Genomic DNA, 7,901 nt, shown 5'->3' with positions numbered 1-7,901 from the left:
CAAGGAAATGTGTAGACACTTGGTAGTTACAGGCAATGGGATGAGTGAGACACGGTGGAGAATCAATGGAAAGGGAAAAGACTGGGGAATCAGGGGAAGGGACCGGGTGTTAACGAGAGAGCCATGGATGGAGGGAGTGACTTGCCAGTCAGGAAAAGTGGAGGTGCAGGGCATTTGCGAGGGTGAAGGAAGGAGAGAGGGTGTAGAGTCAGGCAAATCATGTGTGGTTAGGGTGGTGGGAGAGCCTTTCCGAGAAGTTTTGGTGGTGGAGCAAGAGTCTGGAGTCAGAGGGTTGGAGGGAGTCAGGGGAAGATAGAAAGGCCGGTGTTCATGCGTAGAGCCAAGAAGAGAGTGATACTACATGCAGCGGAATTGTTGGAATCCATCCAGGGGCGATTGAGGTCAGATGTGCTTTTGGAACTTTCTACCAAGAGTCCCAGACATTGTTCAATTAACTGGAGGTTGTTGCCAGGAGGGTGGTAGATGATGTGGAATTTGATGTGGTTCAAGGCAGAGTTTTTCATATCTAATGAAATATATTCACACGTGGAGAACTGTTCCGATTCCACTCCCCTACATGCGATTGCGTCTGTGGATAACTGGCACTCCACCACCAGCTTTGGCTTCCTGATGCTGACCTAGAATTGAATAGCTCAGGGAGTAAGAGGGTTTAATACTGGTTGTATGGGCTGTTTGGCCAAGTTAATCTGCCTGCACACGAGATCTATCTTACGGCGACCTGCCGCTACTCCATGGCTTGCAATTGGGGGCTCGGCAGCAAGGAAACACCTTCCTTTGAGTTTTTCTAGCAAGAGTCTCAATCCCTTTGAGTGCACCACTCAGCATTCTAGGACTGGAGCTGAAACACTGCGCCTTGCAACTTTGAGCCTTCCAGCCAGCCGGCACGCTGTAAATTTGAGACCACTTCAGGGGATAAGACAATGCGGTGATATCTGCTGATTTGAATTTGGAGTATACTTTTGAACTGAACGTGACTCATAGAGCAACGTTTGACTATTTTTGGTCTATTTTGCCCGGTTGGTTATTTTTAACATTCTTTTTTTAATATTCCTGTTTTTAACAGTTTTTATTGATTGTTCCCTTGTGTGTTATTTGACTTGCTTTATTATTATTTTAATTCGTTTGAAACTTCAGGTTCTTTACCTCTTACTGTTTGGCACTTTAGCTAGTTGTTGCAAACATACCACATGCCCTCTCTGAAGACACCTTGCTGCTTCTGCCAAGCTACCAAGGGTGAACCAAGAATGTGTTTAAGAAATCAGGTGACATCTGTGGGTCAGATTGTTTGGGAGCTCATGGTCAGGCCACATCAGTATGCAGCACTGCCATTCCAACTCTCTACAAGGTGTCATTGGTTTATATGGAGAGCTATGGATTTATTCTCATGAAATATGAATCTGGAAAATATAATGCTTTTGATTATTTGCAGAGGAAAAGAGACACCCTTTTCACATGTCCCACCTTCTAGAATTGTTACAACTATGTTGTATTGTTTCCTGTTGTACTTTGAATGCAGTTACTGTTTTACTGGAGGTGTTTGTTACATGTCTGTGCTGCAGTGCTTAATTTGTAAAATATTAAGTGCCAGTGCTCTGATCCGGAGGCCACTGCAGCTTGCACCACACATCGCCCGTTTCATCGCCTCCAAAACATCCACTAACCATCTGTCTCCTTTGTAAATGCGACAGTTCAGAGCCCCACAGCTAATGGAATAGCTGGGGAGGCAGGTAATAGATTTTTTTAACGTATATTGTTTTCCTAAACAACTGATAAACTGCTCATCTCTAAATTACATGAGCAGGGCCACCTTGTGGCAGACTGCCCTAAGTGTAGTGTTGACAATTAGGTGCCGGTGCCGAGCACCAGACACCAATTAAATGCAGGTGCTCAGCACCTGAAAGCTCCGGCTCAAATTAAGCACTGCTGTGCTGCAAGAATATCAAATGAAATACAATTTTAAAAATGACACTGTGATCAATGTCAAAGAGTAGATGGAAGACAACGAATAGGCCAATGGGACAGGAAGCATGGGGTTCCTGGAAGCAATTTCAGACCCAGTATGAGATTAGCAATGACAAAATGATACAGGCAAAGGTAGAAATGTGTGTGGGACAAACATCCCTGCAGCTTTCTTTATAGTGACCAACCAGGAGGGAGCAGGCTTTAGCAGGAGGCAGACACCTGTATCTGTCCCGAAGTGGTCAAGGTGTTTGCATCCATCTTGAGTCCTCAGGTCACTATGGAGTCAGAAAAGTGCTTGAAGACTTTTGTGCAATCACTTCTGTAATAGGCATTGTAAAGGGCAATGAACGATGACCTTGCCCTAGTTGGTAGAGGTTGCAAACCCATGCAAATGAGGGAAACCCTTTGCCCGTGCCATATCACAGAAGCAGGCACATGGACAAAATAGATGCCAGGGGACAAGCTGTCTGCTGTGGCCACCTTGGAGGTCAGGTGGCAGACAGTGGGTGAGCTCCGGGCGCAGCCTCTGGCAATATCACAGAGGGTTCCTGGCACACCCTGTAAAGAAAGGCCTTGGTTAACCAGGCGGACCATTGGACAGTGCCTCAAAAGCAGCCTTATCCGCGCTTCTTTTGGGGAGGGGGCGGGGGGGTCATGGAAGGCAAACTCCAAAGTGGGAGCAGGGTTTGATTACACTCACCTTTCAGAGAGCCGTCAGGGCTTTATCAAGGGGTGGGGTCACCTGCATGGAAACATTGTGGGTGAACCTTCCCTCCATGTTTCCCTGCTGCTGAGTTGTCTGAAGCGTGTGTATTAACTCCCTGAGTTAGCGTATGTGGGTCAGGCAGAACGGGTTCTGGGATTCCAGTTCACAGCTCAGTTCTGTACCTGGTGAACCCTGTGTGAGCACTTAGCATACATCAGGGGCATCTGCAAAAATGGCTTCAGGCAGGCCTGCCAGTAAAGGAGAAGATGAGCGCTTTAACAACCCATCAAGAGAAACAAGCGCTACATAAATGCAAACCGTTTCCCTCTTCGATCCCTCCGCTAGCCTTCTCAATCCAAATAACTGACTAACCTAACCACCACTTAAATGACTTTCATATTTCACTATACTAATTCAACACTAATCCTTTATGGGTTCCAGAGTGGCGTGCTACTCGCCGAAAAAGCGCTTCATTGCCTCGTCAGGGGTAATAAGCGCTATATAAATGCAATTACAATACAATATGTATTTATAGATAATATTTTGAAAACAAAGCTGAAGTCTTTATTAATGACGAGGAGGCGAACAGGGCTAACTTCACTAGAGGGCGCCAGATGCTCATCTGCCCGGTTTTTTTTTTGCCTACATAATATATTTGTAACAAGCTCTCCTATTGTGAAGGGCCCCGCTTTAATGTGATCGCCTGGCCCACGCAAGAACCTCTGAGGCTTCAGGATGGAAAACAGACTTCATCACACATGGACGCTGGATACGGGTACAGCATAGAATATAATATAAACTGAAGCAGAAGATTGTTAAATTGGTAACCAAACAGAAACTGCCCACCAGCAAAATGTGGTGAGGACCCCCGGAAATCTCACTTACGGTCTCCTTTTTTGCATATTTACTAAAGCTTCGGGCTTAGCAGGGCCTGACTATTGCATGTAAGAATTCAGAGAAAAACAACAAGCATTAGCAAAGCCAGTAGGTATTGATCTTATTTTTTTCTTTACAAAAACACTGTCCATGAATTGACGATTTTGTATCTATGATTGTTTGGTAACAGGGTGAATGCATGGATGGATGAATGAGCGAAAGGATGAAAGAACTGCTGAGCGACAGTGTGCATGGAGGGATGATTTCACTGAATTTATTGATGAGTTAGCAATGAATGAGTATGAATGCTCACCAGTGCAACGAGGCATATCTGCTGCCGCCCTGTGGTCTCCCTGACTTACCTGTTCAACCTGTTCAACCGACGGTCATACATCCAGCTCTTCGCTCCTGTCTCCCCCCGGCCGCCGCAGCCTTTTCCATCCCGGCGCGGCCGCTGACTGGGGGAGACTTCAATCCCCAGGGTGCCTCACGGCAGGAGCCGCCTCTGCTGATTTGCGCCCCTGGAGGGGCTTTAAAACCAAGGCCAGCCCCCACGTCGCGGGACACGCACGGGCGACGCCGGGCTAAGCCCGGGCCAAGACTTGTCCCGTTTTACCCCATTCTAGCACGGTCAAGGACGGGACGGGCCACCCCCCTAACATCATCAATGAAGGTCAGTGAGTGGCTGTATTTATCATTCTCCAATATTGATCGAGTATCACTCTACAATTGAAAGGAGGTTTCCGAGCTGTTTGATTCCAAAACCATGCCTACTCCACCATCCACTGGCGGAAATGCTAGGAAATCCACTGGAGGGTCATTAATGGGCACTTTGGATAATTTCCTTGTCAGAGTGTCCACAGCACTAACTCGGGACATTGAACTAACAGAAAAGAGACTATCCCTTGATATTGCCCTTGACAAGAGATCCTCCATGGGCAGTTTGGCGAAAGTCCGGTCACCAGTTCCCCAGCAGGTCAACATTTATGAATCACTATGCTCCTTGGAGGATGTAGAGAGAAGCCAAATATTACAACCTGTTGACCCCCTGACATGCCATTAAGATTATCCCATCGCTACACTGGAAGTGAGACTTATGGAAAATTGTAGCACTACTGCAGCGACTGTGCCTTCGCCCAATATTAAGACTCGGTCAGCTAGTAATGCTAAAAGGGGAAAATCTCAGCGAATATTGAGTCTGGCATTAAAAAGGAAACGTACCGGGGCACAAGCACAAGCAAAGGGGAAGAAAGCAAAAACTACAAAAGCGGCGGTACCTAGTGGGAACTCGACCCTATCTCCTTCTCAAAACCCTATTATAACACAACCTGTAAATGAAGGAGATAACCGGCCATCATGCAATGGGGATAAAGTATTGACTGAGATGGATCCGACTTTTTGGGCAAAACTGGAATGCACCATTAAGAGAGTATGCCTCCCAATATATGATAGACTGGATTCCATTGAAACGAGACTTGTGTGCCTTGAACTCTCACTTGCCTCAATACAGGGGAGAGTGGGAAATCGAGCTAATGGGTCAAAAAGCAAGCAGGCGAGTAGTGCAGGGAAAAGTGTAGCAGATATTGTTCCTAATGTATTTGCCAAAGGGAGTGATAATGCCATCCTGACTGAGTCCCTCGCCATGTCTTGCACCCCCTCCTATTAGTCTGACAGTGGCAGAACAAGTAGTACAAAAAGATAGGACACAGCAAGCAGAGTCCAATACACAAGTAGCCCAAAATCAAGTTATGTCTAAAACGTCCTCTGCCCCAATTGAAGCTAACCTACCGATTTTAGAACTCCTCCCAGAATCATCCCCTTATGTGGTGGTTCTGGTGGGTGTCCCTCCACTGAACCAGGATAGAAGGGAAACGTATATGGAGCTCAAAAACAAGTGTATTTTGTGGCTAAATAGTAATCGCCCGTTGCCAACGCATGTAAGCGCAGAAATTCTCTTCGCAAGAAGAGTAGGCTGGGTGGGCAAAAAGCAAAAGTCTGTGAGGGGGGATTGCATAATTATTAATTTCAGGGATAGGAGGGCTGTCGAATACATCTGTGACTGGCCCAGAAAGGATTTATCGTCCACAATTGAACCACTACCCCTGACCTATTTCTATTTGCCATCTCATTCCTCGTACAGAGAAAAATTCCCAAATGGGGGGTTAACGAAATGGTGTGCACCAGGGAATATATTGCTAGCTAATAGGTTTGATGCTTTATCAGGGCTGGAAGAGTGTGACTGACAGCAAGCCCATGATTGTGGTCGGAGGGCTAGTATAGGGGCCCTTAATGAGGATGATGTAGCTAAGAGGACAAATCATTTTAATGCAAGCCTGATGGGGGATGCTCTGTGCTCTAAGCTAACTGAAACTAAACAAAATGAAAGGAGGGTCATTTCTAACGAGCAGGAGAGAGAGGTGTTACCCCCCATGTGCAGAGAATGGAAAATCCCCAACCACTCTCTGCCCTGAATGTATTGTCCCAGCAAGACTTCTTCACTGCGGGGGGGGGGGCTGAGAATACTGACAGTGCTCCCAATGAATCATGTTTGACAACTCTGATGTCATTGAATTTGGCCGGCATGGGCACAAAACTAGCCTCCCTAGACTAGTCAGATCTGGTCAATAGCTTTGACGTCTGTCTCTTCCAAGAGACCTGGGCTATTGAACCAGTATTTAGGTTGGGTTATCTTAATTTTTATGTTCCCGCTGTAAAAATGCATAGAGGACGTCCAGTAGGAGGACTGGTGATCTGGGTTAAGCAAAATTAAAATTGTAATATCCAGTTTCTCCCTGTCCCAAACTGTGACATCTTGGCTGTGAGCCTTACCTCCCCCTCTACCCCAAATATCATCATATTCAATGTTTATGCCAGGGGTCTACCTGGCGGGAAAAAGTCAGAAGTAATACCTGCCCTAGAAGTCTTAATTGAGGCCCTGCCAAGTAATAGGCTGCCCCTAATAGCGGGAGATTTTAATACGACCTTTGAGTCATTGGGGCAAGATGACCTGAGTTTAATGGAAGAGGAAGATTCTAGGTGGGGGATTCCCCAACTTGAGCTTAAACCCATCAATAGATGGACAGAGGCCGCAATACAACTGAAAGGGCTATGTCTGGGGAACCAGCTTAGGGCCGCTAATGGTCGAACATCGCAAGATAGGATGGGTGCCAGCACATACGACAACGGCTCAAGGTCTAGCCATATAGATTATTTACTTGTCCACTTACAACTATGGCATTTTCTTGTGGACATGGAGGTAAAGACCCGCATAGAGAGCGATCACAACCCCTTGACTGCATCATTTAGACTCGGATTAGATGGAGTGGGAGCAGCAATTCAGGGTACATTAGTCCCAGAAATCGCCTTGGCAAATGATGAACGCCACCTTAAGTGGTGTAACGTCATCAAAGACTCCAATGCCTTGACTGCCATTAAGAACGTAGTGGACAAGGCATTGGAAATTGTGGTGGCGGGTGTGACTAATGGGACAATGAACCCTGATTTTACGGATGTCCACTCCAATCTATTTGCCAACCTTAAAATGTACTTTTGTAAGCCTAGCATAGCTAGGAAAAAACTAAAGAACAAACCTGAGACATGGTATAATGATGCCTGCAGGCAAGCACGTGCCAAGCTGGGTTTAGCATTAAAAACCAGGGACCCTGACGAAATAAGAGCGGCACGAAGTAGCTATAGGAAAACGCAGGCTGGAGCAAAAAAGACATGGGAGGAGTGCAAATAGCGGGAACTAAAGGAGGCGCGTGTGTCCAAAAACTCGAAAGCCTTCTGGGATCTTTTTAAATGGGACAGGGGTGGACGTCCGGACTGCCCACAGAATAATGTTGCACAAAATTCGTGGGTTAATTATTTTGGTCCGCAGTATGTTGGTAGTGACAGTGATGAAAATGTTAATATACCCGCTTTTATGTTTTATAAAGATGCAGTTTTTAGCCTAGGGGATGTTGATAGGGCGCTAGATTCGGTAACTGAGGGACGTGCCCCGGGTATGGACTGCGTTCCCGCCGACGTGTTTTTAAATGATAAGCAACGTTGGCGACAATATATTGTTTATTTAGCAAATGCAATAATATAATAATAATAATAATAGAGATTGTAAAGCGCCTGGTTACACTAGGAAAACAGTGTGTCCCCGCGCTATGGAAACAGAAACCATACCGACTACAATAGGCCCCATCCCGACACGAGCTTGAAGGGCCAGGGAAGGGACATCGGACCTAAGCTAACTTGGGAAAGAGGTATGTCTTCAATTTCTGACGGAACCTCACCTCGGATGGTTCCATACGGAGCTCAATCGGAAGAGCATTCCATTGCTTGC

This window comes from Lissotriton helveticus, chromosome 10 (genome assembly GCF_964261635.1).
Source record: "Lissotriton helveticus chromosome 10, aLisHel1.1, whole genome shotgun sequence".
Taxonomy (NCBI): Eukaryota; Metazoa; Chordata; class Amphibia; order Caudata; family Salamandridae; genus Lissotriton; species Lissotriton helveticus.
This window is presented reverse-complemented; position numbering follows the sequence as displayed.